General features: G+C 41.9%; 1 long non-coding RNA gene across 2 annotated transcripts in view; it reads left to right on the top strand.

The window, feature by feature from the left end:
* Positions 1-18,012, top strand: part of LOC109024552 (uncharacterized) — a 241,082-nt gene that overhangs the window by 123,000 nt on the left and 100,070 nt on the right. For both annotated transcript variants that reach the window (XR_008675009.2, XR_008675007.2), the window contains one exon: positions 1,255-1,437. This is a non-coding gene — a long non-coding RNA (uncharacterized lncRNA). The remainder of the gene's footprint in view (positions 1-1,254; positions 1,438-18,012) is intronic.

Below are 18,012 nucleotides of genomic sequence, written 5' to 3'. Positions count from 1 at the left end.
GTTCTGTTGCCCATTCGATCTAGTCTTGGTGTATAATCAGGGTGCCCCGCCAACAGCCAAGGGGTGGGCATGAGACTCAAGCTTGGCCATTCGCATACTTTCTCCCTGTAATTTAAATTTTACTACAAGGAAAAGTTGGTGGCATCCATTCATTCCAAAAACAATTGCCCAAATAGACTGTTCACTTGTTCCTGCCTCCCAGATCCCCAGCTGTATTGGTTCCCATTCTTTTTAAGAGCTGTTTCCCCAGCTTTCCATTTGATTCCTTGAACTATCCCATACCATGCCAATAAATTCATTTTTGCTGAACTCAGAATTGCTGTTGTTCACAGCCACAGCCTCCAATGGCTGTAATGATTCTCACAGGGGACACATTTCTTTTTGTGCTCTCTGTCTGTGCATTGTACAGTGGGCCAAGTTCCTGAATGTGCCCTTGTCTGTCTTTAACTGAAACTGGTCTTGCCTCACTCCCTGGTCTGAAGGCACTGGACTAGTACAAAGATGGCCATTGGGTGGATCAGGTATAGCCCTTCCTAGAGCCCCCCTGCACCCCCAGAGGTGGCCTGGCAGGCTCAGCCAAGTAGGTGCAGTTCTAATCAGCTGAGCCAATCTGACCAGCTCCCTGTAAATTTGGAAGAGAGACTATGGAAAAGAGTGACCATTTGGTAACAAGAGGAAACTGCAGTGGATGCACTGGGGGGAGCAACCTTCTGACACTGGTCTTCTCTCTGCCCCTACGGTATCCCACAGCCACTCCCTAAAGTAGAGACTCACCCTCTGCCTGAATCCTGCTGCTCATTCAGAGCTCACCTTAAATGTCACTCCCCAGAGTAGTCTTCCCTGACTGCCCAATCTAAAGTAGCCACTACTTATCACCTCACTCAATGTTCGTCCTTTGCACTCTCTCATGTTTTCTTGTTAGTTAATTATCAAGTTAATTATCTCCCCACAGCTAGAACATAAGCTGCATGAAGGCAGTTCCTTGTCTGTTTTGTTCATGTTCTCTGGATCTAGAACAGTGCTCATCTCATAATTGGCACTAAGTATATATCAAGTGACTATATCTCCCATCTTATTCAATATATTTTTGTGGTTGAACTGTGTCAGTCCTAATGCCTGGTACCCATGAATGTGCCTTATTTGAAAATAGGGCTTTAAAGATGTAATCAAATTAAGATGGGGCCATACTGGAGTATTAGGCCTAATTTAATGACTGGTGTCCTTATAAGAAGAGGGAAATTTGTATACACACAGAAGGAGAACACCATGTGAAGCTGGAGGCAGAGATTGGAGTGACACGCCTACAAACTGAGGGGCACCAAAGACCACCAGCAACCACCAGAAGCTGGAAGAGGCATGGAACAGATGAGCACAAGAGCCTCCAGAAGGAACCAACCATGCTGACGCCTTGATTTTGGACTTCCAGCCTCTCAAATTGTGAGCAAATAAATTTTTGTTGTTTTAAGCTACCCAGTTGTGGTACACTGTTATGGTAGCCTGATATAGTTTGGCTGTGTCCCCATGCAAATCTCATCTTGAATTGTAGCTCCCATAATTCCCACATGTTATGAGAGGGATCCGGTGGGAGGTAATTGAAGCATGGAGAAAGGTCTTTCCCATGCTGTTCTCATGATAGCGAATACATCTCATGAGATCTGATGGTTTTATAAATGGGAGTTTCCCTGTACATGCTCCCTTTGCCTGTCACCATGTGAGACGTGACTTTGTTCCTCCTTCACCTTCTGCCATGATTGTGAGCCCTCCTCAGCCATGTAGAACTGTGATTCCATTAAACCTCTTTATAAATTACCCAGTCTCAGATACGTTTTTATTAGCAGCATGAGAACAGACTAATACACAGCTCTAGCACATTAATATATGTCCTAAATGAATTCCTTTCCTAGCATCACAAAGAATGTACAAGCTATTCCTCTCTTCTCTAAGTTGAGAACAATTCCTTATAATCCAAAGCTTGGTAAAGTGTCCCTTCATTTATTCATTCAAACATTTGTTGAGGTGTCTACTACAGGACAAGCATTGGAGATATAAGAATAAATAAGACATTTTTGATGAAATTACTCTCAGCCAATTAGCAACATTCTCCTCTGTGCTCACACAGCACTTTGCAGGGATCCTTAGTGTAGCCCTTATTACATTGCATTTTAGTTAGAGTTTTCCACCTTCTTGATCTCAAGGGCCTTATGTTCTTTAATGCTTTGTGCTCCATGCCTGGTACAAAGAAAATATTCAATAAATCCAATGAATGAATGAATGGTGGATTAAATATTATATTCATAATACAAATAGGGAAATAATATGCTGCTAAAGATATTGTTGGAAATCCTTTACCTTTCCTTGTCATGTGTGTGTTGTAGGGTGAGGGAGGTTATACAGTGTGGTGGGATGAATAGGAAATGCAAATTAGGAGATCTGGTTTTAATTCTAGCTCTACTGTTGGAGATGACCAATCCTGTATGGCCTCAACAGGGAGGGCCAGAGTAAATAAATAAAACTGGGGGAGAGGGAGGGATGGGATGAAAGGAGAGACAAAGGGAGGGAAAGAGAGAGAGAGGGAGGAAGAGAAAGAGATGGAAAGAGAGATAGACAGAGAGATTGCAGCTCTCGCAGCTTAGTATAATAACTTCCCAGGAGTCAGAGATAAACAAACATAAAATGGGTTGCTTTGGAAGGTGCTAAGTTCTTCATTTCTTCACTGCTGGAGGTGTTCAAGGAGAGGCTGGATGGATGAGTGATGCTTGTCAGGAATCCTGCAGACTCAGGACACTCATGGAGAGGGTGCTGATGGGATTAGATGGTCTTTCACCTCACACAGGTGGTATGATTCTATGTGTGTGACTTTGGCCAAGCCACCCTGTCTCTGGACGCAAGCTTCCTAGTCACCTGAAGGAGCTGCCTCTTCAAGTTCCTGAGAGTCAGAGTTCTCTGAGTCTAACTGAATTGATATGTCTGCAGTCTAGAGAGCTGGGCAATGGGGACGGCCAGCACTGGGCTTTCTGGAGAAGAAAGGTCATTGGGGCTTCCACAGGGCAATGTGAGGCACTGGAGGCAAATCTTGATGTCTTAGGAAAATATAAATTAAATTTCTCTGCTAGCTCTCAACAAATAGCTGTGCAAGGTCTTTTGCCCTTGAAATAAGAATTTCTGGGAGGCAGGAGGGTTCAGTGGCATAGGCTAGAAGTGGATGTCTTATCATAAACCCAAGAACAGGGCTAGTCCTTGAGCAGAGTCCAGTGACCAGGCCATGGTGTGGTCTGAGGTATGCAGTCATCAGGTCTTTTGTAATTATCTGTTTGTAGTAAACATGAATTGCTTTCTCATTCATGCAGCTTATTTTGTAATATTTGCTTTCTCTAATTAATTTTCAGTAAAAATTAAGTTTGAAGTAATAAACTGAAAAAGTTGCAAGGAACACATTGGGTTGCAAGAAAGCAAAATAGTGGATAAAACGGTGTCAGAAAGAATCACCCCAAACCAGATATACAAATACACGCAAGAGTCCCCTGTCTTATGAAAGGAGAGTGGGGTTGGGAAGTAGGAATATAAAAAGAGGAAAAGAGGTTCTCTTTTACTTCTATAGAGATCTATTAAGATTTATTTTTAGTGAGTTAAAGGTAAGTAACTAAGCTAAGTTATGGGCTGCTCAGGGTTTGATTGCCTCCTAACTCTGTATTTATTAGCATCTGCATGCTCTTTACAGGTTTGCAAAGTCCTCTTGTAGTTGGTATTTATTTAGGTCTTCATTACAACCTTGCACATTAATATCTTATTATCTCAAGTTTGCAAATTAGGAAGACAAAGCTAAGTGAAGGGTTAAGTTCAAGATTGCATGATCAGCCCAGGTCTTTCAGCTCCAAGCTCAGTATTGCCCGCCTCTCCTCACCCAATGTCCTATTCAATTCCAATCCTGCTGTACTCAGCTAACTCTCACTTGGCTTCAGACACTTTTGTCCAAAGGAAAGATGGTAGCTTTTGCTTCCCTAGTTTTGCAACCAGATGTTCAAACTGCAGGTTTACCACTTACTTGTTTGTGACTGTGGGCAATTCACTTACCTTTTTGACTTTTTGTTTCAATGGAGACAGTAATTCTCATTTTACAAATGTCATAGTGTCAGTTCATTCATTCATTTCAATTATGCACTCAAGAGATATTTCCTGAACATTGAATCTTTGTCATTTGCTGGTTCTGGGTATGCTGAGCTCAAGACTATGTTCAACTTCAAAGACATAATGAAAGTGAAAGCATTTTGTAAACTCCAAGTTGCTAACTAAATGTAAACTCCAGTATTATTTCCACTTCTAGAATATTTGCATTTTATTTGGTGATAGCTGGAAGAAAAACAAGCCTGGCACAAAAGGCTGAATTCCTAATGATGAAATTTTAGGCATTCTGGAGGGTATGTGTGTGTACTTATGGTACGGAGTGGTTGATAGTGAATGTGGGGAGGACACTGGAAGGAGGAAAAGTATTTCTTTATTATTATTATTTTATTGTGGGCCTGTGACAAGAAGTAGAGCTTTTACTTAGGAAATATTTTACTTAGGAAAAATCTCCCCCATGGAAGGACAATAATGCCAGGCTTTCTCTAGAAATGGAAATAGAGAAGTGGAGTTCAACTTTCTTTGTGAAGCCCTACAGATAAACTCATACCATTGTTTGCTACTCAATCATTAAGAAAAGCAGAGTTTCTAGTCTCTGATAAACTTTCCTTGCTTATAAATACTATCTTTGCTGACTCTGTGTGAACTTCAAAGCTGATAATGAATATATTTTAACTTCCCACAAAAGGAAAGAGCTTACCCCTTTATTAAAAACATCCATTCTCCCTGGAAGCCACCACCTCACTGATTCTACTTCCTAGGGCTGGAGGGCTTGATGAAAACCTGGGCTGGATTTTCAGTCACTTCACTCCAAGAAAGACCATTTTGGAAGTCCTGGTGAAAAGGTCCTTTTTGTTTTTGGCTATACACTTTCCACGGAAGAATGAAAGACAACATACCTATCTATATTTATACCTATTTCTATGTCTATATCTATGTGTCTATAAATGTATATTGATAGGAATCTGGTGTCTGAGTTTGTCTTCCAAATGCCAATACATTCATTCACATGTGTTAGACATCATCTGTTTCTGGCTGTATAGTAGGTCCTTGGATCTTAAATGTATTATATTTAGGCTCATTCTGGGCCCTCTTACTTCTGCACACAGGAGCTGAGTGCCTGGAACAGATACCAAATCTTTTAAGCCCTGTCTCCATCTTGGGTCCTGTCTGGGTCTCCCTGCTGCATCTGCAACTTGCCATTCCTGTTACTAGGTTTATGCTGTGGAGGATGCTCCATCCTGGTGATTCCATCAACCTGATGTGCACTCTCCACAGTCACCTCCTCGTTGAGCTCCTCTTAATCATGGCTGCCATGATACTAAGCACTGTGCTTAGTGCTCAGAAAGCATCATCTCCAGGCCGGGCGTGGTGGCTCACACCTGTAATCCGAGCACTTTGGGAGGCCAAAGTGGGCAGATTACTTGAGGTCAGGAGGTGCACACCAGTCTGACCAACATGGCAAGACCCATCTCTACTAAAAATACAAAAATTAGCTGGGTGTGGTGGCGGGCGCCTGTAATTCCAGCTACTCCAGAGGCTGAGGCATGAGAATCGCTTGAACACAGGAGGCGGAGGTTGCAGTGAGCCGAGCTTTCACCACTGCACTCCAGTCTGAGTGACAAAGCAAGGTTTTGTCTCAAAAAACAAAACAAAACAAAAAACAAAAAAGAAAGCATTATCTCCAATCTTCATAACAACTCCAAAATGTGCACATATTATACCTGCTTTATGGATGAGGAAACTGTAACTCAGTGGCTCACTTGAGGCAACAGAACTGGCAAGTACCAGAGTTGGAATTTAAACAGCCACCCAGTTCCAGCCTCTGAGACCCTTTGACTCTGCCTTTGATTTTCTGAGCTTCTTTGGTATTTTTATGCAAGACATGATGAACGAAGGCCAGTGAAGGAACACCTCAATAAATGGCAGGTGTTATTTTGGGGGTGGTACACACTGGGTTACTTGAATACCTGTAACCCAGCTCTGGTGTCTGTGAGTCCCTAGAGGCAGAAAGAAATATCCTGTCATCCCAAAACAATTCATTCATTTATTTAACATGTATTTGTAAAATGCTCTTATATGCTAGGACTATTTTAGGCACCAGGAATATAGCTATGAAAAACAGACAGATATCTGCCCTCCAAGAGCATCAATTAACCAATCAATATTTTGTCAGGTAGAGACAAATACTGTGGAGAAAAACACAATCAGTCAGAGGATAGAGAGAACCCCCGAGAGATTGGGCAGATAAATTCCCAGTTTATATAGAATGGCCAGGGGAGGTCACAGTGATAAAGTAACATTTGGACAAAGACCTAAAAGAAAGGAAGTTGCAAATCGTGTGGATATCCAGGAGAAAAGAATTTCAGGCACAGGGGCATCAAGTGCAAATGTCTTGAGGCAGAATCCTTGCCTGGTCTAGTTGATACACAGCAAGAAGTCCCGCACAGCTGAAGCAGAGGGAGTGAGGTGGGGAGAGGTTGTGGAAGGGAGCTAGGGATCAGATTAGGCCTCAACAGGCATTATGATAAGGTTGTTTCTCTTTGAGTGAGAAAGGGAGCCATTGGGGGGGTTGTGGGAAGAGATGCAACATGATCTAACTTATGCTTTAAAAGGATAATTGTGGGTGATATTTGTAGAAAACTCTGAAAGCTGGGAAGACAGAAGCAGGGTGAGCATTTAGAAAGGTCCTGTGATAATCCAGGAGAGAAAGATGGTGGCTTAGACCAAGGCCGTTGCAGTGAAGCTGGTGAGCAGTGATTAAATTCTGGATATATTTTGAAGGTTAAATTGACAAGGCATACTGATGGGGTCTGAGAGAAAGAGACCAGTCATGTATGAGTCCAGTGTTTGCCATTTCCTGAGAATGTATGTTCTCTCTATTAGAATGTAAACTTACAGGGGGTGAGTTCTTCATCTGTTTTATTCAATCCCAAGTGCCTAGAACAATGCATAATACATAGAGGAACATATATATATTTAATGAATATGAGAGAAACTGGCTTGAGAGTGGGACTCAAGAGTTTATCTGTCCTTTTTTTGGAAAAAAAAATAGAGCCTTGTAAGATAAGGAGATTAGATTTTTGTATGAGTGCCACAGGAAACCATTGATAAGTTTAAACAGCAGAAGATGATCTAAGTCTTCTTAAAAATTGAGATATAATTCATACAACATAAAGTTTACTATTTAAAAATGTACTATTAATTGGTTTTAGCATTTCAGAATGTGTGCAGCCATCACCACAAATTCCAGAATATTTTCATCATCCCCCAGCAAAAAACTCCATGTTTGCTAAAAGTTACCCCCCATTCTCCCTTCCCCTCAACCTCTGGAAGCCACTAATTTACTTTTGTTCTCTGTGGATTTGCCCATCATGGTGTTATGTCAGTTTAAAATATATTCTCCCAGTCTGTAGCTTGTCTTTTCATTCTCCTAAGAGTGTCTTTTGAAAATAAATATTACTAATTTTGATAAAGTTTAATTGATCAATTTTTAAAATGGATCATGCTTTTGGTGTTGTAGCTAAGAAAGCTTTCCTTAACCCAAGGTCGCAAAGATGTTTTGTCTATATTTTCTTCTAGAATTTATATATTTCACGTTTAGGTTTGTGATTCATTCTGATTTCATCTTTTCATATGGTGTAAGGTATGGATCAAAGTTCTCCTTTTGCATATGGATGGTCAGTTGTTCCAGAACCATTTGTTGATCTGAGTTGGTTTTGAAGAATAACTAGAATGTCATCAACTAGACAAATGAAGGCAGAAGCAGCAGCAGGGACACAATCATGGTGGTGGGAAGGAGCAGAGATTGTGATTAAGGGACTGTGTAAGTTTTGTGGCTGGCTGGCGAGTTACATGTGAACTGAGAATGGTGGGATTTACGACTTCTGAGGGACACAAAGTCCAGACCATGGAGAACCTAGTACACACTAGTATTTTTCTGAAGTGTTAGACTTGGAAATATTCTTGGAGATTACCAATTTACTTTCCTTCCCATTTAAGCCACGATCTTAAAGGGAAGGTGACTCATGTTCTATTTTTGTACAGGACTAAGCCCTACCCAGAGGGTGCTGACTAATAGATCAATTCCGTCTTGGAGAGAGGACTCTAATGGCATGGTGCCCTGTCTGACCCAGTATTTTCATCAGTGCCTGGGATGAGGTTAGGGGAGGCACTTTCATCAAATGTGTGAAAGACCTGGATTTGGGAGTGAAGAAAATGTGTTGAGTGAGACAGTCAAGATCCCAGAAGATGTCAGCAGCTTAGAATTTTCATCAAATTTAACAAGAAGGCATTTAAAAAGGCTAATTGTTAAGTTTTATGCTTGGATTTACAAAGCAGCTGAATAAACAAAGGATTGGGGAGTCAACGCTGAGCAACCCATCACAGTGAAAACATCACAGAGGGAGGAGCATCTAAATAGATGAAAGCCCACATGAGGAAAACTAGGATAATTTTGCTCACCATTGGGAGAAGGCCAGGGTCCTGATCTGCTCTTCAGTTTGCCTATTAGTTTGTTCTCCCCCTGCTAATAAAGACCTACCTGAGACTGGGTAATTTATAAAGGAAAGAGGTTTAATTGACTCAGAGTTCCACAGGGCTGGGGAGGTCTCAGGAAACTTACAATAATGATGGAAGGGGAAGCAGACACATCCTTCTTCACATAGTGGCAGCAAGGAGAAATGCTGAGCAAAAGGGGGAAACACCCCTTATAAAGCTATCAGATCTTGTGAGAATTCACTATCGTGAGAACAGCAGCATGTGAGTGACCACCCCCATGATCCAATTACCTCCACCGGGTCCCTGTTATAACACGTGAGGATTATGGGAACTACAATTCAAGATGAGATTTGTGTGGGGACACAGCCAAACCATATCAGCTTAGATCTGACAACACCTGAAAAGCATTCTATTTTAGGGACCACAGTTTAAGATACATGGCTGCCAAATACAGACTCTGGAGCTAGACTGTCTAGGTTCATGTCCCAGTTCTGTTTCCTAGTGGCTGTGCAACCTTGGGCAAGTTCCTTAACTTCTCTGTACATCAGTTGCCTCATCTATAAAATAGGAATAACAACAATGTCATGGCTTGCTGTGAAGTGGCAATGAGTTAATGTATAAAGTGCTTAGTATGAGCTATGTAGAAATTAGCTAAAATTATTTGGTTACCATTTACCGAAAACTCAATTGTGCTGGACTCTATAATAAATATTCTTTATATATTAGGTCCATCAGTCATCACAATAATCTTACAAAGTGGAGATTTTAACCATATTCTATAGATGAGGATGTTGAAGTTCAAAGGCCTAAGCATGTAGCCCATTCACAGACAGCCTTGAAATTATACTCCCAGAACTCAACTCCAGGTTTGCCTGGCTTCCAAACTGATGCTTCCCACTACTACATTGCATTGTCCCTTGAAGTTGATTCCCAGGAGAATGATCAAAATATTGAAGGGTTCAGAGCCATATCATAAGGAGAAGTTGATGTGAAGAAGGTGGCTAAACATGGAGAGTAGATGCCATGTGTAGGAGGAATCAGACTTGTTTGGGGTTTAAAAAGTCATTATCTACTGAAGATAAATTCCAGATCAACTTAACAATCATATTCTCTAGAGATGGAATGGGTAGCTTCATGCATTAATGACTTCCCCATGGCTGGAGGTGTTCAAGAAAAGGCAAGTAGAATTCAAGCACAGGATAGATGGTTGGAGTTAATGTCTTTTGAAGCTCTTAGAATGCTGTGATTGTCTATCCCTGTCTTGGAACCCTAGTGTCTTTGTTTTGAAAGTAATTTTAATGATATTTATATCTTACCAATTCTAAAGGGCATTGTGAGGGTTAAGAAAAAAGTGCTCATTAAGCACGCCAAGATCTGAAGAAGAAATGCACTATTTTAAGATAAACTATTATTATGACACTATATGTAATTGCCAAGTAGATAATGGAACCAAGAATTTGCTAAACTCATGTACATAGCAAACTGTGATAATTTCTTAGACCAAAGTGTTTATTGCAAGTGCCCATGTATTGCAGTTGATAATTGCTATTAGATTCTATGCCTTAATACGTAGCAAATTCTCAAATTATTTGCAAGTTTCAGAAACAAAGTAGAACAAAAACAAAAGCAATCTTGCTATGCATTTGGAACCTCCCTTAAGAATTTCCCAACATATAAATGCTGAAATTCCTAGTGATTAAGCAGAAATTTAATTATGAGATCTCGAAAAGGGACCAAGTTATGGCCTCATGGGGATTGGTGATGCTCCTATTTGAAGTTCTGGTTTGGGAGAATGGACTATGGTTCTTGTCCGTTTCTAGTTTGCTTCTCTAGCCAGTGACGTATTGGCATATTTTTGTCCATTTGGGCCAATGAGACTTAATTGCTTGCTAATTTTGTACTGAATTGAATTAATTTCAAGACCAAATTAATTAAAACAGATGAAGCTCCCTTCATCTATTATTCATGAGCTTGTTAGAACAGGAGGAAGCACATTAGTTGCATTAAGGATATTACATTGTTTTAACGAACTTCTTTTTGGTGCCCATTAATGGGAATTTTGAGGAGCCCAACATGGTTTCTTTAATTTGTGGCTGTGAAGTACTCTGATTTGCTTTGGTAAATAACAGATGCATGTGGAAATGGGTGCTTTGAAAGCCTCGTGAACTTCAGAAGGTAAGAGGTAGGTGTGTATGGAGGGTGGACGGCAGAACTAAACACCAAAGGAAAGTATCTCTGCTGCAAATGAAACTTTTTAGCTGGTCAGTTTCTATGTGCAGTTGGCAAATTACTAAACAGTGTGTGGAGGCTGGCAAGACAGTGGCAGAGGCAGGGAACAAGGAATGGATTATGTTAGTGAGAAGGAGAAGGTCTGGTTTATTAAATTCACCATTTTAATGTTTGCTGGAAGCATGATTCTTGGTTAAGTCTAACATGCAGTAAATGCTGAACTTGATTAAGGTAGTATTCTGATGACTGATGTAGCCCATTCGTGCTATCAAAATCTTGCCTCTAGGTGGTTGGTTCCACCCTGTTGAGATGCCTATTTAGAAATTCACCCAGAGGTGGCCTTTTAAAAGTCAGATTTTAATAAAACAAAATAAAAGGGCATATTGGGAACGACTGAATGCCTATCCTGTAATGAGGAGGCTATGGCGTGGGTTATGTAGTTAATATTAGTAGGCTTCTATACCACAGACTGTAAATGTTCTGTCAGATGCTCCTTGTTATTCCTCACCAAGGATGCAGCAAAGACCCAAGGAATTCGTCTCTGTCCTGGGTGATAACCACACAGCCTAGTTGCAAAGTCTGAAATGAGGGTCATGATCTATTCTAGCGAACTGCAGAGGTACAAGTCAGCCTTGGGCTGGTCTTGCGAAAATATTCTTTGGAGTGCTGGGTACCTGTCAGGCACTGGGCCAGGTACAAAGTTGAGCATGATAAGGTTCCTGTGCTTGGGAAGATTGTAATCTCATCACAGGATTTTCCTAAGGCTGGGTGAAAGGGGAGGAGGTAGGGAGATTGGTTCAGCACTGTGTCATGGGATGGATGCCACTCCACATTCTCTTTCCTGCCAGAACCATAGGTGGCTGACGTCTGGACAGATTCTGCAGATAAGCCCTGATTTCAAATATTTTGTTCCTTTGTCAGGCATAATTAGTAAATTGTGATTTAGAAAATATGCACAAAGTAAGAGCAATAGGAGTCAACGTTTTCTGAACATCTACTATGTGCCAAACATTATCTTATTTCTGGCCGGGTGCGGTGGCTCATGCCTGTAATCCCAGCACTTTGGGAGGCCAAGGTGGGTGGATCACAAGGTCAGGAGATCGAGACCATCCTGGTTAACACAGTGAAACCCCGTCTCTACAAAAAAATTAGCCAGGCGTGGTGGCAAGCGCCTTCAGTCCCAGCTACTTGGGAGGCTGAGGCAGGAGAATGGCATGAACCCGGGAGGCAGAGCTTGCAGTGAGCTAAGATTGTGCCACTGCACTCCAGCCTGGGTGACAGAGCGAGACTCCATCTCAAAACAAACAAACAAAAGCCACATTATCTTATTTGTTTCTCATGAATACAGTGTGAAGAGCCAATTCAGTTTTTCTAGCAGCCTGTGTTGCAGATGAGCAAACTGAAGTCCCTTGAGAAGTCACTTGTTACCCACATGCCTTTTCCACATTGATGTAGAATTCCGAAGTTCAAAGCAGCAGTAAGGAATGAATGATGTCGAGGTGAAACGGTGCAGGCTGGTGAAAAGGAAGGAGGGAAAATGAACAGGAGTGTAGCTGTGTGTCTTTGGTGGAGGTGGAAATGCTGCTCCAGATTTTGAAGCAAGGGGGCTATTTCTGTCCTACTCCTGGGGAGTTGAGAGCCTTCAGGAAAGGATGTGCCTAATTGGTAGAGGCGTGGGCAGTGAGGAAGAAGGAGAATGGGGAAGATGAGACTCTGTGGAATGATTCTGAAGGCTCGTCTCCCACCCTCATTAGCTAGACAGATTCAGTTGCTAAGCAAGTACCTGAGAGGTGGGGAACCTGGCTGGAAGAGGGGGAATGTGGCCGGGAGAGGGGCAGAGACAAGGGCAAGGAGAGTGAGACCACAAGGAAGGTGGAATCCTGAGTAAGCATGGAGTCAGGATTCCAAGGTGACATAAGTGCATGGCTGTTATTTACTCTGAACTTTAGGAGGATTTTACCAGTATTTAGAGAAAAGGTTTCCATAGTCCTCTCTGCTTATTTAGAAAAATGATCCTTTGCTACGGCTATCTTGATACATTCTCATAATAACCACAATGGCTAGCACTTTGGAGCACTTGCTATCTGCCAGGCACAGAATCATGTAGTTCTCCCAATGTCTTACTGAGTATTATTATGACTATTATTAATGTGGTTGTTATTATTATCCCTCTTTTACAGATATTGAAACCCAAGCTCAGTAATAACACAGAGAGTAAGCAACCCTGGACATTTGATGTAACCACCGAGAGTTACTGTCTCTCTCCTGGGACCTCACCTATCCATTCTCCTCACTCTGATTGGCCTAGGAATCTGTCATTCATGCCAAACAATGGGTTACAGTAATTGGAAAACCCCAAGCAAGAGTGCCATTTATTTATTCATTCACTAAATACTTATTAAACTTCTCATGTGCACTAGGTAGAGTGTCAGGCTCTAGAAGAAGAGTGAGAAGCAAATGATCCACGGTTACTTCCTTCACACTGCTTACAACCTGAAGGAGGAGACAGACAATAATGCCAATAATCATCATCACATAAATACATCCCCACAGAAAATGCTCTATATATCACATAATGAACAGTTGTACTAGGGAGACTGACCCAGTCAGAGATTCAAGGGAGATGTCCTGGAGTCAGTGATACATGCTGAAGGCAGCAGGTGGACAGGAGATTTTTAGGTGACGGGAGCCAGGGGAAGGTTTGGTGATCAAGATGGTGATTCCACATAGAAGCTACAGCAAGGGTAGAAGCCTGAGTCGGGGGAAGCAGCAGAAGTAAAGATTGAAGACAGGTTCCAGTGGCCCGAGAGCAGAGAGTGAAGGGGAAGGTGGTGAGAAGTGTGACTGCAATGCAGAGAGGTACCAGCCCACTTGGGGTTTCAGGGCCACACCAAGACATTGTACTTTTACTCTCAGAGTAGAAAGCCACTGGAAGGCTGTAAACAGAGGCAAGATAGAGATACTCTGCCTGCTTGTGGGGAGTGGGAGTCGAAAGGGGAGCTAAGTGGGTGAGGAGTGACCATTGAGTCCAGATTTAAGATGGCGGCATCACAATAAGGATGGTGATAGTAGGGTGGAGAGAAAGGGTTGGATCCAAGAGATGTGGGCACCATGGATGCCTGGCAAGGAACCACAAGGCCACACTTAGGGTCCATAAGAGATGGTTGTGTTGAATGCATTTAACATGCAATGGTGGTACTCTCTATTGGATGGAAAGTCAACTTGGACCCACTAGCTTTAAAATACTTTGGTGACATAGAGGTGCCTGCTATTTGTCGTCAGAAGGAATTTCAAGGAAACAGATAATTTCTGCTGGGTGGAGGGAGAGGAAAAAGGAGACTGCTTAGAGTACCTCAGTATTGGCCATTGGTTCTCTGGTTGCCTCTGCTTGCTTTGGAAAGTAAAATGAAAGAATGGCAAGACTCACCTTCCATAAAAGACCTGGTTTTTGGTGTAATCTGCTGGTAAGTGGCAGAAGTCACTGGGTAGCTTTGGGTACATTATTGCCCATTTCTTGCCTTCTGCTTCTCCATTTGTGGTGTGAAGGAGACGGATGATATGATCTCCAGTGAGTCTTACCTTTCTAAGGGTCAGAGGTTTCCTAAGATCCACCTTATCCCACCAGTACATGTCATGTGACAAAATATCACAGACAGCCTCAACCTAGAGACTGGAGGTGGCAGAAGATATTGAGTCAATAGTATATAGACAATATCACTATTTTTGTGAGTCTAACTTTTTATAGTAATAGGCATGTGAACACCCCAAATAAATAGCAAAGTGCACCAAATGTTAGGTTTAACCCAATTTTGTGCACTAAGGCACAAAATGGAACAGAACAAATATATAACACAGAAAAAGACACCACAAGAAGTGTAAAGCAACAGAGAAGAATGAATAGTCACTGCTAATAATGACTTATGGTTCAAAAAGAACATCAACTTCTCTGAGTTTTGATTTCTCCAACTGTAAAATTGGGATGAAAATGTTTACCTTGCATGGTTCCTGCATAGATTACATGAGATAATGAGAATAAAGTGCTTAACTTGGAGCCTGGCATATGGTATGACTCAGTAAATTCACCCTTTATACAAATCTTTATTGAGCACTTACTATGAATTGGGAAGCATTTTAGACCCTGAGACAATGAACAAGACAGAGGAGGTCCTTATTCTCATGGTGCTTCCATTTTAAGTGGGGAAAGAGAAAGACTGAACAGATGTGCAAGGACACATAAGAGAATATAATAATGCTGTAAAGAAAATGAAGCAAGGTGATGGGGCTTTAAGTTGGGTGGTCATCTCTGACTTGAGTTTAAGTCAAAACCCAAAAGACAAGAAGGAGGCAGTCAGGCAGGTGTGAAGGAAGTCACCACCATCTCCCCCACCAAGGCAGTCAGAAAAGTCAGGCCTTAGACCCAAAGCCTGGGCAAGGTGGACCTATTGGAGGAGCCGAGGAAGTGCGGGGAGGATGAACAGAGTGAACAAGCAGAATGAATGGAGAGAAGACAGAGAGTGCACCTTGCAAGGTCACACTAGGGAATCTGTGTCTTATTCTGAAAGTAATGGGAAGCCGTGGAGGGTTTTAGGCAGAGGGGTAATCTAATCTATTTATATTTTTAAAAGATCACTCTGTCTCTTGTGCAGATCCTGGAGTGGAGCAACAGTAAAGGTACAACAGGGAGATCAGTGAGGAGGCTGTGGTCAATAATTTGCACAAAAGGGCATGATTATTCTTCTTCCAGTCTCCATGTCACTTACAGAGTGACTTTTCAGCCATTCTTGTCAAAGGATAGAGTCTGTTTCTCCATGGCTTGAATTTGTACTTGCCTTGTTACTTTCTTTCTTCAGTGGAATGGGGCAGAAGTCACAGTATACTCAAGTGTAGAACTCAAGAGACCTTGCATGCCTTCTTGGAACTGACTCAACCATCATGTGTACAAGCCAGGGCTGACCTGCTAGAGCAAGGGAAACCAGGTGGAGCAGAGAGGAGATATCTCGGCAGAGGCCATCTAAGACCACCCAGCCCCAGCCTTACCCAGAAGCCACAAGAGTGAGCCCAGCAGAGACCAGAAGAACAACCCAGCTGAGCCCAGCCCTAATTATTGACCCACAAAATTGTGAGCTACATAATTGGTTTTGTTCTAAACCAATAAGTTTTGGGTGGCTTGTTACACAGCAAAAGCTTGCTGACATAGGCTGCTGAGATTGTCCAGGCCTAAGATGATGATAACTTGGATTACAGAAATAGTGACTATGGAGGGATGTAACATGATTTGGCATATGTTTTGGAATTAGTGTTGAAAGGATTTGATAATTGATTGCCATTGAAGGTGAGAGAAAAAGATAAAAAGAACAGAGGAAGAGAGCAGCAACCAATGATAACATAGTCTTCAGGTTGAGAGTTCGAGTGTGACCCTAGATGGTTTTCTAATTTGCTGATTTTCTAAAGGCATAAATCAAGAAAGAATGGTTCAATGTCAAACATATCCATTGAGTACCTACCATCTGCTAGGGCCTGGTGATATTAATATTAATATTAATGGTCAACAGTTATATAGTACATTCTGAGTATTAGGCACTGTAATAAGAAATTTACATCTAACTAATACTCGTAATAAGCATATGAAGTGGGTATCACTGCTATCTGCATTTAACTAAGAAATAGGAAAGGAAAGGTTGAGTAACTTGCTCAGTATCACATAATGAGTAATTAACAAAGCCAGAATACCAACTCTAACAGTCTGACTCCAGACTCAGACTATTAACCACCACGTTTTGCTAAGAAACGAGTAGGCTGAGATTTTCAATTCAAGAAGGTATATTCTAGTGTAGGGATGGATATGTAAAGAAAGTGATTCCATATAATGTAGTGTGTGCTATGATATGGTGCTTTAGAATGGGAATGGGCACATTTTGTCTGCAAACGGTCAGAGATGAAATACTTTAGGGATTGCCAGACATATGGTCTCAGTTACAACTAAACTTTGCTGTTACAGCATGAAGCAGCTAGACAGAAGGCAAACAAATGAGTGTGTCTGTGTTTCAATAAAACGTTATTTATAGAAACAGATGGCAGCCCAATTTGGCCTACAGGCCACAGTTCATTGACCTCTGCTTTAGTGAAGAAAAAAAAAAAGCCCCAATCCAGATTAAGGGGAAGGAATGAGTTCAGACAAGTCTCACTCGAATTTGAACTTAAAAGGCAAGTAATAGTAATCCAGGCAAAAGAGTACCTTGAGTAATTTGCTCAGTATTTCATAGCAAGTAAGTAACAAAGCCTTTTGAGGCAGATGGCAGTACCAGGCTGAGGGCACAGCACACGGCAGTGCACAGAGGGATACTGGGAAGTCCATGGCAGGAAAGGTAGTATTACTGAAGCACAGAGTGTCAAGTGGAGCACTGGAGAGTTGAGTCTGTAGGAGGAAGTGGGATCCAATTGTTAGATCCTCTGATGAGGCTTAGGGGGAAGCTGGTGAGGCCCGCCATGTACCAGGAGAGTGATACACTCAGGTTTTCATTTCTTAGAAAGTATTCCATGTATGAAGCTGGAAACCATCGTTCTCAGCAAACTATCACAAGATCAGAAAACCAAACACCACATGTTGTCACTCATAAGTGGGAGTTGAACGACAACACATAGACACAGGGAGGGGAACATCACACACTGGGGCCTGTGGGGGGTGGGGCGCTAGGGGAGGGATAACATTAGAAGAAATACTTAATTAGGTGACAGGTTGATGGGTGCAGCAAACCACCATGGCATGTGTATACCTATGTAACAAAACTGCACGTTCTGCATGTGTAACTCAGAACTTAAAGTATATCTATATAAAAAAGTATTCCATGTAACAGTATGGGCTGTGGATAGGGACAAAGCTGCAGAGGAAGCAGAAGGACCAGGACCCACATACATGAGTGGAGGAGGGAAGATTAGGTGGGTGACATCATATAAGAAAAGGGAGAAAGGAGAGAGAGAACGTTAAAGGAGAGAGAGAACATGAAAGGGAGAAAGCAAGGGGAGAACATTAAAAAATGCAAAAAGGGTAGGGGGAGGGGAGAATGAAAAATGATTCAAATCAAACCACTTTCACTCACCCTCCTACTTCTCTCTGTGTAAACAGCAGGCACTGCTGGGAGAAAGCATTTGGCGGAAGAGAAATGC

This window comes from Gorilla gorilla, chromosome 23, assembly GCF_029281585.2.
Source record: "Gorilla gorilla gorilla isolate KB3781 chromosome 23, NHGRI_mGorGor1-v2.1_pri, whole genome shotgun sequence".
NCBI lineage: Eukaryota > Metazoa > Chordata > Mammalia > Primates > Hominidae > Gorilla > Gorilla gorilla.
Note: the sequence above shows the minus strand (reverse complement) of the source record. Positions and strands in the feature narration are given on the sequence as shown.